At 50.6% G+C, this 23483-nt stretch overlaps 1 pseudogene; it reads left to right on the top strand.

Moving 5' to 3' along the window:
• Window positions 1-9176: 9176 nt before the first annotated feature.
• LOC142588805 (uncharacterized) lies at window positions 9177-11553 on the top strand (annotated as a pseudogene).
• The last annotated feature ends 11930 nt before the right edge of the window (window positions 11554-23483 follow it).

The following is a 23483-nucleotide window of genomic DNA, read 5'->3' as shown; positions in this document are numbered from 1 at the left end:
TTTCTGAAGGTGCTCTACAAATTTGCGTATCATATACCTGGGGTCCTCAAGCAATAATTAGAAAGTTGGGTAATTAAATTTAATTAGTGAGTTATGGTGAAAACAAAAGGAATGTCTGAGTTAATATAGGCTATTGCGAATACCGTGCGTTCGGTTCAATTCGCTACCGACACTCCTTTCCTTTTTAAATTCTTGGCTCAAGTTATGTGGGACACCCTGTGCGTGTGTGCGTATATATATATATATATATATATATATATATATATATATATATATATATATAGTCATATCATGAGAAGCCAACAAACACTGACACCAAGGACAACATAGGGGAAACTACTTGTGCTTAATAAATGAGATAAAGAAACGATAAACTAATGGAAATTAATGTGGAGGAAAAAACAACTAATGCGAAGGCTGTGGGTTCGGTGCCCACCTGCGGTAAGTTGTTTATTCATCCACTTTAATTTCCATTAATTTATCGTTTCTTTGTCTCATTTATTAAGCACAAGTAATTTCCCCTATGTTGTCCTTGGTGTCAGTGTTTGTTGGCTTCTCATGATATGACTAATAAAAATCGGGACCCTCGGTTAACCCCCTCTATTCTCATATATATATATATATATATATATACATATATATATATATCGGTCAGTTAGCTGAGACTATCCTGATAACGAGAAAGGAATTTCCAGAATAAAAAAGGATTGGAGCCCGTACGGCAGGCATTGCCAAGTCATGACCGGCGGGTTACCGATATCATTGAAAACAGAAGTGAACATGATGATCGCATTCTACCGGTGCTGTCACATTGGGCAGAAACTTGGAGGTCAACAAAGAAGCTCGAGAGCGAGTGGAGGACCGCGCAAGGAGCGATGCAACGAAAAATGTTCGGTGCTACGTAAAAGGGACTGACAACTGGCCAGAACATGCTGTGAAACGCTTATGGAAATTAAATGACATTGATTTATATTTATAGAATCCAGCACGCTGTTCACGATTTAAGTAGGAATTAAAATTTTAAGTTCGAAATCAAAGTCTCAGAAACCACTGTCGACTGTTATTAAGTACAGCATAGTTATCGCTTAGAATTGCATTTGGTGTATTATTAGACACTCGCGCTTTATTCTATGCTTCGGAAACTAAAAGCGCACGCGTGACTACGGCAACACGCTGAACTGCGTATCACCTGTAAAAGCGTCGTTTCGTTTTCAATGCGATTGGTTTCTTTTTGACAGGTTTTATACCAAAGCTGTTGGACAGGAAGCCATGAAAACACGTATTCTATTATCGCATAAACACTTTACCAATTCGAAAAACATGAATCACAGGAACATCGACTTGATAAACAAAATCATACTTACACATTCAAATCACAAACACAAACAAATACACAAAAAAAATCACATGGTCACAGTTGTCGTCTGCCTCCCACTAATGCCGGCGTATAATTGTTATCGCGCTCACCTATCACCGTTTTCACCATGCTTCCAGTGAACGAATACATCCTCGCTGCAGATAAAACAATCTTGATAAAAAAATGTTCCACGGCGTTTTCCGCGTTACCACTCATGATTAGACACTCTGACTGGTAAGCTTTCCATTGCACTTAAAGAAAAAGAAATGGGTGCCATGAAAATTGGTTGTCAGCGCTTTTAAGCGACAGGAAAGGTGGATCAGCGAGCAAACGGGGATAATCAATATTCCAGTTGACATCGAGAGAAAAAAGCTGTCAGCCCAAGCACTTCGTACAGATGGTTATAACCAGCAAAGCTGAAAATTGCGGCCCCAGTGTTTATCAGTGGGTAAATCCCGACGCTTCATTAATGTTTTTCTCAATTATTGTTTACGTGTTTGTGTTTCTAAATTAATTAATAGCGACGACGAACGCGAGACCAGTGGTATGAGCGCGTTCGCGCAGTAACGCTGAGAGGAGCCAACGAGCCAGCTGTGGAAGAAGGCGGAGCCAATGCTGCTGATGATAGCTTTTTACACGCGTACACGACAGTGGGGAAAGTAGCCTTTAACAGCTTCGCTGTAGAAATGAAGCTGGGCAGGTGATAACCGGCGGACGAACAAAGTTACAGAACCGGTGCCAAGGGAAGGGAAGCGCAGTCGAGGATGATAAGAAGCTAGGCGGGGTGATGAAATTGGAAAATTTGCATGCGCCGGTTGGAATCAGCTAGAGCAAGACACGGGTAATTGGAGATCGCCTTCGTCCTGCAGTGGACATAAATATGATGATAATGATAATGATGATGATCTGTAACTGGTGCTTCTCCTACCTTAAAGGATTACGCTTGCCAAGTATGAATGACGGGAAACACTATATAGTATTGTCACGAGGCGCTAGAGCAGCACAGCTGAGGATTAGAAGAAAGAGGAGGGCCGCACAAGGGCATTATAACCGCTGGCTACACGGGGTCGTCTCTAACCTTTGTCTTTACAATTATTTTACCGTTCACCCCTGTAAATCACTCCCTTCCACATCCGTAACAATATTGTTACGTGTGGAAAGACACAGACAAAAGATGCTGTTTACACGCTACTTACACTGGAGCCAGGCAGCCAGGCTGACACTCGCTCGTGCCAAGGGCACCGACCAACTTCTTCGTCGTTCTCGCGGCGGCTCGTCTCTTGAGCATCGCTCAATGATATTGTAATATTACCCCCCGGCGGCAAAAGCACCGTCACGGTGCTGTGAAATATCCAAGGTGCATAAAGAGTTGTAGGGCTTGAGTCGGGCAACGTGGACAATGTCACTGGTTGTCACAGCGGAGGACGTAGTGGGCGTGGCTAGAACGATTTCATATGTGACATCGGTCACTTTGCGTATCACGCGATATGGGCCTGTGTAACAGGAAAGTAGTTTTTCACAAAGGCCGACTTTGCGCGATGGTGACCAAAGCAACACGAGGGTGCCGGGCACAAAATGGACATCACGGTGACGGAGGTCGTAGCGTTGCTTCTGTTTGTCTTGAGACACTTGTAGACGAACGCGCGCAAGTTGACGAGCATGGTCAGCATGGGCGATTGCATCACGGTCATAATCGCTAGTTGAAGCTGTGGCGGACGGAAGCACAGTGTCCAGTGGTAGCGTCAGTTCGCGGCCATACTGGAGGTAAAACGGGGAAAAGCCAGCAGTTTCGAGACGGGAAGAGTTGTATGCGAAGGTAATGTAAGGTATACAGCCAGGTCCCAGTCACGGTGGTCGTCTGAAACGTATTTGGATAGCATGTCTGTAAGGGTGCGGTCCAAACGCTCAGTGAGGCCGTTCGTTTGGGGGTGGTAGGAGGTGGTAAATTTATGCTGTATTGAGCAGGCACGCATGATGTCGTCAATGACTTTGGCCAAAAAGGTGCGGCCGTGGTCTGTAAGCAATTGACGCGGAGCACCATGCATCAAAATTATATCATGTAGGAGGAAGTCCGCAACATCAGTTGCACAACCGGTCAGAAGAGCACGGGTTATGGCGTAGCGGGTCGCGTAGTCCGCCGCGACTGCAACCCACTTGTTTCCTCATGTAGATTCCGGATATGGGCCGAGAAGGTCCAAGCCGACACGATGGAAGGGCTCGGAAGGGATGTCGAGCGGCTGCAGGTAACCAGCGGGGAGCTGGGAAGGCTTCTTGCGTCGTTGGCAAAGTTCACAAGCGGCGACGTAACGTCGTACGGAACGGGCAAGGCCCGGCCAGAAAAAACGCCGACGTACATGGTCACAGGTTCGAGATAGGCCGAGGTGTCCTGCCGTTGGTGCGTCGTGAAGCTCTTCTAGAACGGTGGAGCGGAGGTGTTTAGGTACTACAAGCAGGAACTCAGAACCGTCCTGATGAAGGTTACGACGGTACAGAGTACCGCCGCGGAGGACGAAGAGGCGTATAGCAGCATCGGCCGGAGAGTGTTCAAAACGGTCGATGAGTGCTCTGATGTAGGCGTCACGGCGTTGCTCGTCGGCGAAATGAAGCAGCTGGGATACAGAGAATACGCAAGAAGCACTGGCAATATTGGAGGAGTCAGAGTCGTCAACAGGGTAACGCGACAAAGAGTCAGCGTCTTGGTGCAGGCGGCCAGACTTGTACACCACGGAATATGAAAATTCCTGTAGCCTCAAAACCCATCGACCAAGCCGGCCTGTAGGATCGTTTAGCGATGAGAGCCAGCAGAGAGCATGATGGTCAGTGACTACGGAAAAAGGGCGACCGTAAAGGTAAGGACGGAACTTCGCAACCGCCCAGACAACAGCAAGGCATTCGCGTTCCGTAATGGAATAGTTGCGCTCCGACGGTCCTAGGAGGCGGCTCGCATAAGCAATAACGCGATCCTTGCCACGCTGACGCTGGGCTACCTACGCCATGACCGCTGGCATCTGTACGTAATTCTGTAGGGGCATCAGGTCGAAGTGGGCGAGAATGGGTGGTGAGGTTAGAAGAATGACGAGACGAGAGAAGGCGACGGCTTCTGCAGTACCCCACGAGAATTGTACGCCTTTCTTCAAAAGATTAGTTAGGGGCCTAGCAGTTGTCGCAAAATCTGGAACAAAACGACGAAAGTACGAGCACAGCCCTAAAAAACTTGGAACGTCTGCGGCTGTCTTCGGAACCGGAAACTCTCGGAAAGTGCGAGTTTTGTCGGGATCAGGCTGTACTCCGGAAGCGTCAATGAGACGGCCCAGAAAAGTAATTTGTCGGTGGCCAAAACGACATTTGGATGAGTTAAGTTGCAGCTCCGCCTTTCGAAATACATGAAGTATAGTTGTGAGACGCTCAAGGTGAGTGTCGAACGTTGGCGAGAAGACGATGACGTCGTCGAGGTAGCAGAGGCATGTGGACCATTTGAATCCTAGGAGCAAGGAGTCCATCATAAGCTGAAAGGTGGCAGGGGCGTTATAATCCAAACGGCATTACTTTAAATTGGTATAGGCCATAAGGTGTGATGAACGCGGTTTTTTCTCTGTCCATATCATCAACAGCAATCTGCCAATATCCCGCACGAAGATCAATAGACGAGAAATAGCTGGAACCGTGCAGGCAGTCAAGGGCGTCGTCTATACGTGGGAGCGGGTAGACGTCCTTTTTAGTAATGCTGTTCAGATGACGGTAGTCCACACAGAAGCGCCACGTGCCGTCCTTCTTCACCAACACCACAGGTGACGCCCAGGGACTCGATGAAGGCTCAATGATGTTTTTATCGAGCATTTTGTGCACTTCATCTTGAATTACTCGGCGTTCCGACACAGAAACCCGATACGGTCGTCGGTGAATAGGCGCAGCATCGCCAGTAAGAATTCGATGCTTGACCGCGAGCGTCTGGCCTAAAGGGCGATCGTCGAAGTCGAAAATATCGCGGTAGGACGATAATACTTCGCAAAGGTCTTCAGCCTGGGTAGAGGACAGGTCCGTCGCAACCATTTTCTTTATGTTGGGATCGACGCCTGAGGCTGGCGCGAGGGGCATGCTAAGCTCGCGAAAACCATCGGTCGATAACGCTGCCACGTATTGGTCGCTGAGACAATCAATGGTGGCAAGGCAGATAGCTTGCGGTAGAATTTGCTTTGCCAATCTAAAGTTACAGACAGGCATGCGAGTGTGGTTCGCAGTAATAGTAAGGATACTGTGAGGCACGGTGACGTCATACTGCATTGGGATGTCGGGCAGAGGAGTGACGAGGTACTCGCCATCAGGAACTGGTGGGAAAGACAACAGTTCAATGTAGGCTATGGACTTTGGCGGCAGGCGAAGAAAGCCAGTGGAGCGTAAGCGGCAGTGGGGTGCGTCAGAAGGTTCTGCGAGCATCGGCAACTCAAGGCGAAGGGTACTGGAAGAGCAGTCAATAAGAGCAGAATGGGCGGAGAGAAAATCGAGGCCGAAAATAAGGTAGTGGGGGCAATGAGCAATTACGGTGAAGAGGACAGCAGTGTGGCGGTCGGCGATGCTGACACGTGCCGTGCACATGCCGACGATAGGCACAGTACCGCCATCCGCAACGCGGACGACGCGTGCCGACGCTGGGGTGAGGAGCTTGTTCAGTCGTCGTCGGAAGGCAGCACTCATAATAGAAAGATGTGCTCCTGTATCGATGAGTGCCGTGACAGGATAGCCGTCAACGTCAACGTCAAGAAGGTTTCGGTTCGTGTGTAACGTTAGCAGAGGATTTGAGGGCAGGGTCGACAACGCAGCTTCACCTCCAGAAGCTGCAGTGCCTAGTTTTCCGGCTGGGTCCGGGAGGCGATAGGCTGCGAAGAAAAGCGGCGGGGTTGGGGTGAACGAGACTGGTGGCGTCGAGGTGAGGGCGAGCGGCTGTAGCGAAGGTTGGGAGCAGGGGCATCAGCGGTAGTGGGTGCATGGCAGGTGGCAAGGGTACAGAAGGTCCGAAGGTGCGGGAATAAGTGGCGGCGTAAGTCCGAGGAGGTGGTGGCCATCGGTTGCGGCAGTGACGGGCGACGTGGCCGATGCGACAGCAGTGGAAGCAGATCGGCCTGTCATCAGGGGTACGCCATTCGGACGGGTTGCGGCGAGATGTGGCAGAAAAGGACTGTCGGGGACGAGGAGGGCCGCTAGATAACTGGGAAACGCTGGATCGAGACGTGGAACACACGGTGTTCAGACCCATGTTTTCAAATTCCTTTCTGACGATGGCCTGAATCATCGCAATGGTGGTTGCTGGCGGATCGGGAGGCGTCGTGGAGAAGGCTGGCGAACAGGCGGCCTCGAGTTCGCGGCGAACAATACGGGTGACGTCGTCACAGGTGGTGGTCTGATGCGGTCGACCCTCACATGTCGACGTAGCGGCAGTGTTGGGTAGCCGCGCAATGTGGTGTGAGATACGGCGGCTCTTAGCCTGGTCAAGGCGACGGCATTCTTTTATAATGGCGTCGATAGCCGAGACGTTGCCGAAAACAAGCAAATTGAAAGCGTCGTCGGCGATGCCTTTTAGCACATGTGCCACTTTATCTGCTTCGGACATATTATCGTCAGCTTTACGGCATAGAGCCAAGACGCCGAGGATGTAGGAAACGTATGGCTCTGTAGATGACTGAACACGAGACGCAAGAGCCTTTCTCGCGGCAGCCTTGCGCCCAATGGGGTCGCCGAACAGTTCCCCTAGCTTCTCTTTAAAACTGTCCCAACTGGTTATCTCGTCGTCATGCGTTTGGTGCCACACGCGTGGGGTGCCGCCGAGATAAAAGATGACACTGGCGAGCATAATCGTTGGGTCCCAACTGTTATTAGCGCTCGCATGTTCATAGAGCTTGATCCAGTCGTCGACATCCTGTCCCTCCAGGTCAGAGAACACACCTAGGTCACGGTGTGGGGCAACCGTGACGATTGGAGCAGTCGGACAAGCCGAAGCCGTTGCAGAGGCGGGCTCGTCACCGGGAGGCATGGCGACAAGCTCGGTGTGCCGACCCCTTCGGAGTTCCGTGGTGAGTACGGGGATCGCTGACCTCCACCAGAAATGTTACGTGTGGAAAAACACAGGCGAAAGATGCTATTTACATGCTATTTACACTGGAGCCAGGCAGCCAGGCTGACACTCGCTCGTGCCAAGGGAACCGACCAACTTCTTCATCGTTCTCGCGGCGGCTCGTCTCTTGAGCATCGCTCAATGATATCGTAATAATATGTTAACTCGATGCTGAAGTCTTCTCGCAGTGCCGGACCAAGTACCATCGACATTGTCGTGGTGCCATGACACGGACAAACGTTTGCTTACGTCTTGTCGAGCAGTAAGGCTGCGTATGATGACGTTGCTAATAATAATAATAATTGTAAGGTCGCTCTGATTGTTCGTGTTCTTAAGTGTCACGAATCGGCCACGTGCTTTGTGTATAGAGAGGGGGTTCACTTCCCCCCATGTCAGCCGGGCGACAGTTGCTGTGTTATGTGGGGTCACAGGCACCGTGCGGTGTTGGGTGACGCGTCGCGGCAGGTGCCAGGAGGGCGAGTGCCGATTCCGGGAAGTCGGCATTGTGCGCACGGTGTTGGCAGTCCGCCGACGGTCACACGAGTCCACACAGACCAGCCTTGAAAGGGACCGCTGTACAAGGTATTGTGGGTGTGGCTCCCGAGTGCCTGCCTAATTGGAGGCGCCGCCGAGGTTAAGAAGGGCTTAGCAACTCTGACCCCGTTCCGCATGCAGTGAGCATGGACCTAATCTTCTACGCGTCCGGAACGCAATCGCCAGCCTTGTTGTTGGGTGCGACTGCCTGTGTGGTGTCGAAGGCCAGCTTACAGTGCACGCTGTAGGAATGCGGTGCACACGTAAAGAGTGCATTCGGACGACGGCGTCTTGGAAACACGCACTCGGAGAACTTTGTCTTGTAGACAATAAGTTTGAAGGACAAGGAGGGCCATCAGTCTCCCACGCGGACAAACTTTGAGTACGGCCGCACTACGTGGTATCGATGCCCCTGCTTCCGAGACAGTTGCGGCCCAGAGACGCCCTTGGGATTTGAGGCGGTCTAGCGATAACTTGTTCGGGCCTGGCGTGTTTTGCTGAGCCCGTCACTAACTACGAAGAAATGAGAGGGCATCGGAGTTTTAGGGAAGAAGGAAAAGAGCTTTGTTTTCCAATATGTTTATTTTGAAGAGTAAGCCCATCCCTGTGGGTTGTGGCTTAACAAACGGTTGACTCTGATTGGCAACGGAACCTGTGGGACGGGCCAACGGCCCTACCGCCTTTTTTTTCTTTGTGTAATTGGGCTATAAAAACCGGGACGACATGCTGTCCCTCAGACTTGGCTGAAATCAGGATTGCTGATAGATCAGTGAGCCTCCGTGCTATGTACGTTAAAACGAGTCTGGGCTCTAACAGTCATTGAGACAGTCGAAGAGTGAGACTTTGTTTCTCAATTGCTCAAATTTGTAATGTATTTGTTTTACCTGCCATGTATATAGAAAAGTTTACGTATAAATATTTCTTGTACATCTGATCTCATCGCTTCCTGCCTGCGTTTGATCAACAACTGCCGATCATCGTCCGAGAAGCTTCAAGTTCCAATGGTGAAGCGAGGACAGAGAGCGAACGAAACTTTACTGGCGCAGCCGACAGGATCGGCAAGCCCCACAACGAGCAACGAGCAGCGAGCCAGGCGCAAGGCATCAGAGGGCCACCAGCCAATTCCGCAAGGGTTGCACTATATCTGGACGAGGACGTCAGGCGGCGCCCCCAGCAGCAACGGGTGAGCGGGATTCCTTGCGTTTTGTCTAGGTTGGCATGGCTGTTGTTCAGTGAGGTTAATGGTGTTCACGCGCAGAACAGCAAATGCGATTGAGGCTAACATAAACATTGATACTGCATCTGAACAAACAGAGGGTCAGAGACGGCAGGAGCTGCAACGCGTCGGAGAGACCGAGTCTGAGACGTCGGATACTGAAATGGATAGTGAGGCGCAAGGCGCTGCGCAGGCTCCGAGCACGACGGATCCAGAAGCCATGGCGGTGAGACGCCTGGAGCTGGAGCTGGAAAAGGTGCGCCTACAGCTAGAGTGCGAGCGCATTGCTCTACGGAAAGTGGAGCTTGAGCAGTCGGGCAGGCCGCCTTCGGTGTCGGAAGGAAGCGATCTCCGCCGTGCCAGCACGGATGGAATATCACAATGTGCTAAAGTGCTTAAGGCATACTGGTTGCCGTGTGACGCTGACGTTCCGATATGATTTGATGAGGTTGAAAAGTTGTTTTCATCTTTTCAAGTACCAGAACACAGCCGTGTACATTTGATCATGCCTGCGCTGACTGAGCGGGTCCGTTATCTGTTGCGTAGCCTCAATGATGAGGAATGTACGGATTACTAGACTGTAAAGAAGGCGGTACTAGATGAACTTAAGCTCATGCCAGCTGAATACTTGGGGAGGTTTGAAAAGGCATCTAAACGAAAGGAGGAAACTTGGGCTCAGTTCGCGTCCCGCGCTAGAACTTATTGGGCCTATTACCTTCAATCTCGCCATGCAAACACAAAAGAAGCTATGACGGAGCTTATGGTCGCTGACCGTATGAAAGCCAGTCTAAGCTCAGAAGCCCTTGAATATGTTCTTTTGCGGGAGGGCGAAGAGTGGTTTAAGCCAGTGGAGGTGGCGAAAGTGCTGGAGACTTTCGAACAAGCTAAAGGGAAAGGACGAGCAACTAAGCCAGCCGCAACAGCCTCATTGACACAGCAAGCAAAACTAGCTAGTCCGCAGAGGACAAAGTTAAAATGCCACGTGTGTCATATACAGGGACACCTAGCCAGAGACTGCCCAAAAGCTTCAAATAAAGAACAACAGGGGAAGGCACCGACTGTGCAAAAACAAAGGGTACAGAAGGTTGCTGTTGTAAGTGAAGAACCTCTACCAGAGCAAGAAAGGGTGCTTAGCGCTAGAGTAGAAATCTTAGCTCAACATGCTAGCTCAGGGAGGTCAAAGCTGGACCTAATCCCTATCATGTGCGGGGATATAGCAACGGAAGCTGTGTTGGACACAGGTAGTGAGATAACGGTCGTCCGTAAAAGCATGTTGCCCGTCGTTTTACAGGAGCCATCGGGAACAGTAAGGCTCGAGTCGGCATTCGGAAAGACCATTCGAGCTAACCTAGCTACGCTGCCCGTGGGCATGCATCGCCCGGGCGCTGTGATACAACTGCAGAGGATCGATCTGGTGTGCGCGGTTACAGACGAACTTGCAAAGGGGGTTGACTGCCTGTTGTCAAAGGAAGATTGGGAACTACTACAGGCGCAGGAAAAAGACGAGTTTGGACGAGAAAGTATTCCGCGGGTAGCCAATTCCGTTGGAGTTCGATCAGTCGAAATAGTTGATAACACTGAGCCAGACTGCGGCCTAAGTTGTGAAGAAACGACAGACAACATACCGGTATTGCAAGAGAATAGTTTCATACAAGATGTCACTGGGGTGCCCAGTCAGCGGGAGAAATTTCGAGCTGCTCAGCTTGCCGATGAAAGCCTGAAAAAGGCCTGGAATGATGCGAGAAACGGTAAAGCTGGCATGTTCGTGTCAGATGGACTTTTGTATCATTGGGATTCCTTAGCGGGAGTCAAGGTCAGACAACTGGTCCTACCAGAAGAAAAGCGCAATGAGGTATTGCAGCTCGCGCATGAGTCATTGTGGGGTGGACACTTAGGGTCGAAAAAGACCAAGCTCCGGATAAAGTACAGTTTCTTCTGGCCAGGAATGGAGAAGGAAATCGCTGGGCATTGTCAGACGTGCCACCAATGTCAAACACGTTCAGATAGCCGTCAGAGCGATAAAGTCCCCATCACGCCGCTGACGCGACCGGAGCATCCATTTCAGGTGGTCAATGTGGACATCATTAGGCCTATTGAGGTGCCATCTGCGAGGGGCCACAAATATGCTTTGTGTCTTGTCGATCTTTGCACGAGATGGCCTGAGGTAGTGCTGCTCCTATCCCTGACAACGAGGGCCACATGCGAGGCTTTACTGGAGATTTTCAGCCGTACTGGAGTGCCGGAAACGATCTGTTCAGACCAAGGCACGAACTTTAAAGCTCAACTGACACAGCTAATGTTGGAAAAACTGGGTTGCTCACCCAGGTTCTCCACTGCTGAACACCCTGAGAGCAATGGAGTGGTTGAGAGATGGAACAGAGTCCTCAAAAATATGTTGTATCATGTAATGGAGCGGGACCGAAGAAACTGGGACAAGCTCATCCCATTTGTTCTGTGGGCTTATCGCGAAGTGCCGCATGATACTACCGGGGTGGCGCCGTTCAGGCTATTGTACGGTAGAAACCCAAATGGGCCCCTATCAATATTGCAGCAAACTTGGACGGGTGAGATCGCGGTGCCCTCAACTCTGAGAGAGAAACCTGCCAAGTATTTGCAGCAGCTGCGGGAGCAACTAGAACTAGCCGCGAGTGTAGCTGAATTGACAAGCACCGGGCGCCAGAGCAAATATGCTGAAGTTTACAATAGGAGGGCACGGACTAAAGAATTTAAGGTCGGGGACCAAGTACTCCTCTTTGACACAGATCGGGCAACCAAGATGGCTGCCAGGTGGTTGGGTCCTTTCACAGTTATTGGGAGAGAGAGAGAACACTCGTATCGCTTGCAAATAAATGACAGAAAGACTTCGGTAGTGCACGCTAACCGACTCAGGCCGTACTACGCTAGAGTGAGTCATGTGGGGGTAGTGTTCGAGGAAGACGGAGAATTTGGTGAGGTGGAATACGCGCCGCAAGCTCTATGCACTTCAGTGAGCAAGCACCCAATAACTGAAGACAAGCTAGCTCATTTGGGTTCAGATGCGCGCACGGAAATCGAGGCGGTATTTGAGAAACATCGCTGCGTCTTTGACGGAAAGCCTGGGAGGGCACAAGTAGGGCGGCACCGCATCGAACTGGAGGAAGGATGTAAACCAAAGAGGACGTTTCCTTACAGAGTCCCTGAACTATTAAAGAAAGAGGTTAGTAGGCAAGTGAAAGAGCTTCTTGAGTTGGGCCTGATATATCCGGTGGAGAGCGAATTTGCACACCCGGTTGTGTGTGTTGGTAAGAAGGACGGGTCAGTGCGCATGTGCGTCGATTATAGAACGCTTAATGCCGTGACCAGAATAGATGCCTTTCCAATGACCAATCCACGGGAGCTGATCTTCAGAGTTGGTCACTGGAATTTTATAACAGTCGTTGATCTGAGGAGAGGATACTGGCAGGTACCGATGGAACCCCAAAGCGAACATCTCACGGCATTCGTGACACATGATGGGCACTACGCATGGAAGGTAATGCCATTTGGGCTGAAAAACTCTGCGGCTACCTTTCAACGGATGGTTAATTCATTGCTGGCTGCACACCAAGCTTATGCGTCAGCATACCTAGATGACATTGCAATCTTTTCAAATACCTGGAAAGAACACCTGCAGCATGTAGACATAGTGCTTAAACTGCTAAGTGATGCTGGGCTGAAAGCCAGCTCTGAAAAATGCCAGGTAGCGCAAACTCATATCCGCTATTTGGGACACATAGTTGGCTCTGGAACTCATGCACCAGACCCTGAGAAGATAGCTGCCATAGAAGGCCTTGTGCCACCTCACACAAAGAAGGAGTTGCGAAGTCTGTTGGGGCTTTGCGGATATTATCGGGACTATGTCTCAAACTACGCCGACGTGGCTAGCCCGCTTACAGCTTTGACAAGGCGAGGGGTTCCTAATTCAATTCCATGGTCGGAAGAAGCGCAGTGCGCGTTCGAAAGTCTGAAATTAGCTCTCTGTCAGGCTGTCGCCATGAACACTCCTGAGCCTCATCAGCCGTACTGGCTATTCACTGATGCGTCGGCGACGGCGGCCGGTGCCTGTTTAGCTCAAATGTCAGCGGACGGAAAAGAAAAGCCGATCGCTTTTGCTAGCCATCGCTTTAACCCGACACAGGCGCGCTGGTCGACTATAGAGAGAGAAGCCTTTGCTATTATTTGGGCACTCAAGAAATTTGACTACTGGCTTTTCGGAGCAGTGGTGAATGTTGTCTCTGACCATAACCCATTGTCATATTTGACAACCAGCACCCCGCAGGGGGCCAAGTTAGCAAGATGGGCGCTTTCACTACAGCGCTACAATGTAACGGTGCGTCACCGGAAAGGAACAAGTAACGCCAACGCTGATGCATTGTCAAGGCTCTCGAATCGTTCATGGGAGCCAACCGAGTAAAGAGCAGAAAAGAAAGGATAGACAGAAACAGCCATGCCAGCTACGACAGGCGTGAATGTTCCCGTTCACCCGAAGGACGTGTGCGTGGGACAGTTCAGCCTTGATGGAACTTTCGGTGGTTGTCGTCGTCCATGTGTGTGAGGGTTATAAGATTGTGTACATACTATGTATATACCCTGTATATGTCACTTTTCTGCTGTTGTGCAGTGCAGTGCGTTGGAAAGTGTTCCTGTACTTACATGAGTATTTCTTTTGCATGCCCACTGCCATGAATGTGTTGTGCCTTCGCCCTTTTCTTTTATCACTGTGAGAAAATTGTTTTTTTTTTTCGTGGTCCTTTTAGTTCATTTTCCTGTTCCTCACGGGCTCCGCAGCACCCGTGTTGGGCAGCGTATGTCAATTTTCTTTGACGGAACCTTCAGAGCCTAAATTTTACGATACAGCGCCCTTTGGCTCTTGTAGTATAGCTGGGCACATTGTGAGCCCAGTATACTCTTTAGGAGAGACGTGTAAGGTCGCTCTGATTGTTCGTGTTCTTAAGTGTCACGAATCGGCCACGTGCTTTGTGTATAGAGAGGGGGTTCACTTCCCCCCATGTCAGCCGGGCGACAGTTGCTGTGTTATGTGGGGTCACAGGCACCGTGCGGTGTTGGGTGACGCGTCGCGGCAGGTGCCAGGAGGGCGAGTGCCGATTCCGGGAAGTCGGCATTGTGCGCACGGTGTTGGCAGTCCGCCGACGGTCACACGAGTCCACACAGACCAGCCTTGAAAGGGACCGCTGTACAAGGTATTGTGGGTGTGGCTCCCGAGTGCCTGCCTAATTGGAGGCGCCGCCGAGGTTAAGAAGGGCTTAGCAACTCTGACCCCGTTCCGCATGCAGTGAGCATGGACCTAATCTTCTACGCGTCCGGAACGCAATCGCCAGCCTTGTTGTTGGGTGCGACTGCCTGTGTGGTGTCGAAGGCCAGCTTGCAGTGCACGCTGTAGGAATGCGGTGCACACGTAAAGAGTGCATTCGGACGACGGCGTCTTGGAAACACGCACTCGGAGAACTTTGTCTTGTAGACAATAAGTTTGAAGGACAAGGAGGGCCATCAGTCTCCCACGCGGACAAACTTTGAGTACGGCCGCACTACGTGGTATCGATGCCCCTGCTTCCGAGACAGTTGCGGCCCAGAGACGCCCTTGGGATTTGAGGCGGTCTAGCGATAACTTGTTCGGGCCTGGCGTGTTTTGCTGAGCCCGTCACTAACTACGAAGAAATGAGAGGGCATCGGAGTTTTAGGGAAGAAGGAACAGAGCTTTGTTTTCCAATATGTTTATTTTGAAGAGTAAGCCCATCCCTGTGGGTTGTGGCTTAACAAACGGTTGACTCTGATTGGCAACGGAACCTGTGGGACGGGCCAACGGCCCTACCGCCTTTTTTTTCTTTGTGTAATTGGGCTATAAAAACCGGGACGACATGCTGTCCCTCAGACTTGGCTGAAATCAGGATTGCTGATAGATCAGTGAGCCTCCGTGCTATGTACGTTAAAACGAGTCTGGGCTCTAACAGTCATTGAGACAGTCGAAGAGTGAGACTTTGTTTCTCAATTGCTCAAATTTGTAATGTATTTGTTTTACCTGCCATGTATATAGAAAAGTTTACGTATAAATATTTCTTGTACATCTGATCTCATCGCTTCCTGCCTGCGTTTGATCAACAACTGCCGATCATCGTCCGAGAAGCTGCAAGTTCCAACAGTGAAGCGAGGACAGAGAACGAACGAAACTTAACTATAATAATAATAGTAATAATAATAATAATAATAATAATAATAAAAATAAAAAAGCTAAAGGACTGTGCTCGTCGTGTTTCTTCAGTATGTACTCGTACACGTGGCAGACGCAGCGACAGCAGGAATGGACGAAGTCACTGTGTCATGACATCATGACCGTGCACAGCCTCCCTGGTTAAAAAATAAAAAAATAAAAAAATCTGGAGTTTTACGTGCCAAAGACAGGATCTGATTGTGAGGCACCCTGTACATGTATTGACATATCCCGAATTAATTTCGACCATCTGGTGTTCCTCAACGCACGCGCACCGGATGCACGTGGACGCAGGATAGGTTATTCCACTCCGCCCTCGCCAGAACGCTGCCACCGCAAACCTCGTGGGCACCGTAAGAGAATGTGGTTCGTAGAAACGAGAGTTGCCGCAAATTATAAAGTGTGCTCTAACACGTGTCATTATTTTTTTTTCGCTGTTTAAAGGATTCGCGCACCTTCACTTAACATCTAATAATAATAATAATAATGCCAAGCCCATAAGGCCCCGCAAGTGCTCCTGGTCGCAAATCGCATCTCCACGGTTTATCAATGTGAAGCATTCGCGCGAGCCTTGATTATCCAATGGCTCATCGCGCGCCGCACCAAGGCGAGCCAAGGCGATCCGCGAGCCGCCTTCGCACATGCATGCACGACGTTCTTGAAGGGTCCGTGGCGTCGATCCAACGCCTTCACCACTCCGTCCTCCCATGCGGACAGAGATAAAAAAGAAATAAAAAGAAAGAAAGGTTATGAAAACGAAAACGAAGCAGACGACAAACAAAACGAAACAAAGAAACGGGTACACTCGGAACGAGGACTACATAGCGGTAACCCTGACGTAACCGCGGTGCTCTTGCGCGCGACTTCGCCCCATCGCACTCGATCGCGCCGCGTGGAACGTCGGCTGAGGCCGCGTGCAGGCGTTCTCGGTGTCGACCTCGAGGCGGGAGGGTTCAATGGCGACCGCCTGCAGACGGCCACGGCTGCGTTCGGTCAGATCTTCCGGCGCGATATGCAAAGCCGCGAACTCACGCAGATCAGCCTCGACGCGTCCTCCCTCTATATATACGTATACGTGTGTCAAGTAGAGGAAATTTCGTTAGTTTTCATTTCCTCGGCGCGCTTGAGAGATAGAGCGTCGATCGTCCTTGTTGTTCCCGCTTCGTTTTTCCCGCTTCGTTTTTCTTTTCTGTAGCTAACCTTTAATATTATATAACGATACGAGGCCCGCGTTGATCCTGTCTGGAAGTTTCGCCTTCTTTATATTACCGCGCCCGCAGGCCGCTAGAATAACCCGTGGTCGCTGATAAATCAACATCGCTGGCCCTGCACTACGTGTAACAGGCGTTGTCCTTGCCGGAGAGCAGAATGAGCTGGTTTGTGCTTCCTGTTATTACGAGGCCAAGCCGACGGGTTCGTAACATTTCCTCGGCTGTATTTCAAGGCTCACTTATGCTATGGCTTCCGATTCCGATTCTGGCATGGTAAGCTTCTAAAACGCATATATAGTCTAAAACGCATATAGTCTAATAGACACCGTCGTTGATGAATACTGCTGTGAAATTTCAGTTGTGGATAGTTCACAAATCTTGTTACAAATTGATTCCTGTATGCTAAATAAATTGTAACTAAAATAACATATCAGTATTGTTTTTCACAAGGGTTTGCTCTCGAAATCCACAGGTACTCAAAAGCGAACAAGTTCTAATTTGTCGTGCTGCGTAAACGTGTTTGCGAATTACAGGGTTAAGAACATTTAAGCAGGGGCGCTATAACGTAAAACTATTCCAAACGTTTCTATTCCAATTCTAGTTATCAGCCCTCCACGATCGGTCACACACTTTTTTCGACCACCCCCACTTCACCTGTCTCTCACGCGACGTCACGAAAACCGCGATAGCTCCCCATATGATATGACGTGTCCACACTGATTATGCATGATTTGACAGAAAAAAGAAAAACAGTTATTTCTGATTCGACCCCTTTTCGCCATTAGTCCTCGGCTATTGGTAATAAGTTTTCGGGCTGCACCCACTTCACCTGCCTGTCACGCGACATCACAAAACCGCACCACCTCACCGCGTCAAAGTGACGTGTACGCGATAAAGATGCATTAATATGCCGAACGAAACTGAATTTTCTTCGGAATAGCCGCAGGCTGCCCCTTTCCGGAAGGAATAGAAGATGGCTGCCGCCGATCGCTGAGACGCTGGTTACTCGCACCTGCTGGAGAGCATGGGTGTATTTGCGTATAATAAAACTTCTTGCGTGGCCGTGTAACGTTTTCGAGCACTTTAGGCACGTTTACCACCTCATTCTTCCAACTATTCTTTGCTGAGGGTCAGCTTTAGCGTCATTCTTAAGCTTCCGTTGCATGCCGCCGCGATTTTCGACCAGCCAACACAAGCTAAGTAAGAGAAAGCTGACCAATCGCAGGCGCCGGCACCACCCTCTTCATCCGGTTATCGATTTTCAGTGCACTGGCTCTGCCCCAGCGGATCCCTCTCCACTTGAGCGTTCTCCTCGCCTCTTGTCAGCCAATTAGATACGACAAGCCGCTCAGTGTAGGCAATGTTATTCGTTTTTCAAGCAAACAGAAGTGACCGCCTATGAACGAGGAGAGTGTTTGATTGGTCTGTACAACAACCCTGCGGGTGACCGCCTGGTGCTTGCGTCGGTGGTTACGCAAATTTGACGTCAGGAGATTGGAATAGAAATATATTGGAATAGTTTTACGTTATAGGGCCCCAGGTTTCTTTTATTTAAAGCTTGCCTTGAGCACACGTAGACGTTTTCTGGAATACGTATGAATGTTAGTAACCGGGGTTTATAGACTGACAAGCAGGCATTGTTATTATTATTTTTTCATGTCACACTAATTCTTTTAACGACATTGCTGTTACGAATTTCGCCCGCTTCAGGTACTTCGTTTTGTCGAGTTGTTCGAAGCAGGCGCCCAATTTGCAACGTTTCACCATAGGAAAACTTCCGACTCAAGGTACGGAGTCTCGCTAGTGAAACTGTTTCTTGAACAGGATTTTTTCGTGAAACTTGAAGCAATATTTAAGAAATCGTAAAACGATTCCAAATTGGTAAACTTTTACGAAAAATTCGGTAGTGGCGGCAGGTACGCATTGTGCAGTAAATGCCGATGAGGTATATATTTCGATGTGTCGTAAAGTGGACTGCAACTTCTGCCGCTTGACATATTCCAGCTGCTTGTTGCCACGTGACAGTTACGAGGTAAAGAATTACTCCTGCTACCGCATCATATGTGAATTATACTGCCACGATGTTGATTATTCGGCGATACTCCTTTGCTGCAACTCACCCTTTCCGTTTATTTTATTTGTATAGTGACTGTTCAGGGCAGGAATTTGTTATCACATCATTAGCCTATCTTTACATCCACTCCAGGATGAAGGTATCTCCATGCGACATCCAATTATTTCTGTCTTGCGCTAGCTGATTCCAACTTGCGCAAATTTTATCATTTCGAACATCAGCCCACCTAGTTTTCTGCCGCCCTCCACTGCGCTTCCCTTCGCTTGGTACCCATGCTGTAACCACCAGTTACCTGCCCTGTATACGCATGCCATGGCTGTCCAGCTCCATTTTTTTTTCTCTTCATGTCAATTAAAATGCCGGCTATTCTTTTCATTGATAATGCCGGCTACACCTTTCTTTTCATTGATAGTGGTAAGCTTACAGTCAGGATCTGGCAATGTCTGCCGCATGCGCTCCAGCCCATTTTTATTCTTCTGTAAGTTTCCTTATCATGATCAGGGTCCCATGTGAGTAATTGACCTAGGTAAACGTACTCATTCGCAAACTTTAGAGGCTGACTGCAGATCTTGAGTTCTTGTTCCCTTGCCAGGATATTGAACATTAACTTTGTCTTTTGCATGTTAATCTTCAACCCCACGCTTACACTTTGTCGGTTAAGGTCCTGAATAATTCGTTGCACTTAGTCCCTAGTGTTGTCGAACAGGACAATGTCATGTGCAAACCGAAGGTTGCTGGGATATTCGCCATTGATCCTCACTCCTAAGCCTTCCCAGTCTAATAGCTTGAACACTTCTTCCAAGCATGCAGTGAATAGCCCTGGGAAGATTGTGTCTCCTTATCTAATCTCTTTCTTGATAAACAACTTTCTACTTTACTTTTCTTGTGGAGAACCAAGCTAGCTGTGGTATCTCTGTAGACATTTCCCAAGAGCATTAATTAATTAATTAATTCAGGCCCTTGGGTCCAAACAGGTGGGCAGTTCCAAAGTTACAGCCATAATACAAAACGCAACAATGGAAACTGTTTTAGAGATTCGAGTAATAACTTAGATAATAAAACACAAAATAACAGTGCACTCTCTTTCAAGATTAGTGTAATAAGATGTAATATAATAGAAATAAATACAAAACAACAACGAAATCTGCTGCTAGATTAGTGCAATAATAGTGCTACAATAACCGAGATGTGAAATGGCGCAACCGGGCTACATTGGTGTGGTAGGAGATGCTAAAAAGATGCCTGGATAAATTCGTTCCAATCTAAGACCGTGCGAGAAAAATAGGAACATTTATAAGTGTCAGTTCTAGCGAGATTAGGTGTGAGAGAGTTAGCCTGATGGTGTCTTATGGCTGCAGTTAGTTAAGGTGATAGACACGGTGATGGAGCTATCGCAAGCTCGTGATTAAGAAGCAGTTAAATGAAGTCAATTCTGAACTCATTTCGACGCGTTTTAAGGAGGGGAATATCATTGGCCATTATTATTTCCTACGGAGAGTCAGTTCGTGAGAATTTTCGTAAGTAAACCGGATGGCTTTCCTCTCTATTTTTTCAAGGCTCTTAATGTTTAGTTGCGTATACGGGTCACATGCTGCACTGGCGTATTCTAATTTTGGTCTCATTAAGGATAGCATAGTAAATTAAAATTGCTTGGGGAGGTTTGAAGTTTATGCTTTAGAAAGCAGAGCTTCCGAAATATGCAGATGAGCAAATACTATCAACATGTGTATTCCAGGATAAGTTAGTTGTTAATGTAACACATAAGTATTTGAAATTATCGACTTTTTCACAGACGATGGACCAAGTCTGTAAGTAAAAGACAAAGGTGCTTTTTACGTGTGATAGGGAGGAATGCAGTTTTGTCGGTGTTAATAACCAGCCCCCATTTGTTGCAGCACTTCAATATGTTATTCAGGTTGTTATTTAGCTACAGGGTTGAGTCAGTGTCTGTGATCCGGACTGAGTGACTGAACGATATCCCCAGTGGACTTTCTCTTCTTCTTTTAATCTTTCCGTCCCCTTTTCTCTTTCCCCTGTGTAGGGTAGCCAACCGGGCCCAGTCCTGGTTAACCTGATGAAGTGGTTCTTGAAGGGGTAAGGAAAGGTTGTCGCTGTTTTCTGCAGCCCTTGCGGGAGCACGGCTCAGCGCCAACGGGGGTGAGGGGGGATAGTGGGAGCAAAGGAGATAGGAGAGTAGAGGGTTAAAGGGTCGCCATGGCAGCGGATGAGTAGTCCGGCAGGAAGGGCCCAGTGGGTCCGGTAGGATTGGTGATCTGGTGAAAGGCCAGGGAGCGGTGATCCAGCAGGAGCCAGATGATTGGGGCAGTTCGAGTAGCCTAGAGTGGTTTGGGTAGCCGTGAGGCTATGCGTCTTTGGAGAAAATCCTAGAGTCTCGCCGAGAGCCCCGACGAGTCGAGGTACTCGACGACACTCAGGAGGGCTGGTAGCTCGCTACGACCAGGGAAGAGGATGTCTTCCTGTCGTGTAGAAGGAAGCCCCAGTCGTCGGAACTCCTGCAGGAGACGGTCACGCTGCTGCAGGTAGGCAGGGCAGGCCAGCAGGAGGTGCTCCAGGGTCTCGGGCTCCCCACAGGAGGCACAGGCTGGAGAGGCGACGAGGCCGTGCCGGTGGCGGCGAGCACCCGTCCAACAGCAGCCAATCCTCAGTCGCAGAAGGAGGGAGGTCTCCCTGCGTGCGAGGCCGCGCTGTGGAAGTGGTCGCGGAGGGCGGCCCAAGGACATCCGCTTGTCCGGATGGCAGGCCAGCAGATGGCGCCGAAGCCTGTGGCATGTGAAATCACTGGCTGTCACTGCCAGGCTGGGCGGGACCACGCAGTGGTGGGCACGCTTTGCCAGTGCATCTGCTTCCTCGTTGCCCGGTATCCCTACGTGGGCTGGAAGCCAGTGCAGGGATACTGAGCAGCCCGCCTCCTGGAGCGCCATCAGCCTTGACGAGAGCAGGGCAACCCCGAGGCTGGCCCTTTCTGGCCTCTGCAGGCTGAGGAGTGCCGCCTTGGAGTCGCAGTAGATGGTCACTGGGGTCACTGGCAGCTCCTCTGCGAGTAAGTCCACAGCCAGGTGAAGGCCTGCAACCTCTGCTGCTGTTGACGTCGCATGGTTGGGGAGGCGACACTGCTTGCTCTTCCCCAAAGCGGGCACCACGCAGGCCGCAGTCGACGAGCCTGTGTCCGGCATTACCGAGCCGTCAACGTAGATCTGCAGGTTTCCACCGTGGTCCTCATGCAGGAGGGAAGCAGCCGTCTGTTGAAGGGCACGTTGGGGAGCGCCGTTTGGAAACGCCGGGCAGCTCTGTGGTGATGGGTATGGGTGGTCTCTGGGGAGGAGGCAGTTGTGCGTTGTTCGCTGGAGGCCTCCCAATCACCTCTTCGTACAGCCCACAGAGTCTGCCCATCTGTGAATGGGGCCGTGAGCGCAGTCGGGAGAGCAGGGCACTGCCGTCTGGTCCATGGTGGAGGCGGTCAACATGGCGTAGCCCTTGCTGTAGGAGGAGGAGTGACAGGGGCCATGCTCCCGCCTCGGCCAAGGTTGCAGCGACTTGGGAGCTGCGGGGAGCGCCCAGGCAGAGCCTAATCGCGGCCCGATGCTGCAGCTCTAGCTTCTTGAGACGGGCTGGTGGTAGTGCCACGAGTGGGAGGGCGTACCGCAGGCGTGAGGTGGCTGCTGCATCGTACAGCCGTAGTGCCCACCCAGTGGTACAGCCCTGTCCTCGGGAAAGAAGCTGGGAGACTGCCTTGCGGACACGGAGGACCTGGACATGCAGGGTCTTGACAGCAGGCAGCCAGGACAGTCGGTGATCAATGCGCAGCCCCAGGTACGTCACTGCAGTGCTCCAGGGTAACTGGACGCCTTCCAGGTGCAGCCGGGGTGCTGTGCGGCGGGCAGCTGCTCTTGGGTGGAGCAGCATGGCCTCCGTCTTCCTTGCCGAGATGGCAAGGCCAATGCTGCTCAGGTAAGCAGCGGCGGTGTCAAGAGCTCTTTGCAGGGCTGAGCGCGCGCTGCGGTGGTTGTGTGGTGGGCTTCGCACCCACAGGGCGATGTCGTCCGCGTAGATGGAGGCACTCACCGGATAGTCGGGGTCGATCGGCAGGGCAGCAGGAAGCCGGGCCAGGGCCAGGTTGAACAGGAAAGGGCTCACCACTGACCCTTGTGGCACGCCCGCTGCCACCGGACGAGGGGAGCTCTTCGATCGGCCCACTCGTACCCTGAGGGTGCGTTCCTCTAGGAACGACGAGATGAACCGCCGCAGATTCCCGTTGATGCCAAGTAGGTCCAGGGCCTGCTGAACGACTGGGTGGGGCAGGCCGTCGAAGGCCCCCTTGATGTCGATAAGCACCAGGAGCACGGCGTCACCGCAGGCCTTGGCCTCTTCCAGCGTGGAGACCACATCCGCGATGGAGTCCGCGGTGCATCGGCGCCGCCGGAACCCCGTCTGCTCATCGGCCAGGAAGCCACGGGCACGGGCCACCCAGTCCAGTCGGACCAAAGCAATGGCCTCCATCACCTTACAGGAGGCGGAAGTGAGGGAGACCGGCCGGTAGGAGCTCACGTTTCCAACCGGCTTTCCGGCCTTCAGGATGGGGGCCACGATGGCTGTGCGCCACTGCTCCGGCACCTGCCCTGACCTCCAGATGTCGTTATAGCAGTCGAGCAGGCGCTGCTGCTCGCTGGCGGCCAGGTTGCGGAGCATTTGGGTCGTCACTCCGTCGGCTCCTGGTGCGCTG

This window comes from Dermacentor variabilis, chromosome 7 (genome assembly GCF_050947875.1).
Source record: "Dermacentor variabilis isolate Ectoservices chromosome 7, ASM5094787v1, whole genome shotgun sequence".
In the NCBI taxonomy this organism is placed as follows: domain Eukaryota; kingdom Metazoa; phylum Arthropoda; class Arachnida; order Ixodida; family Ixodidae; genus Dermacentor; species Dermacentor variabilis.
Note: the sequence above shows the minus strand (reverse complement) of the source record. Positions and strands in the feature narration are given on the sequence as shown.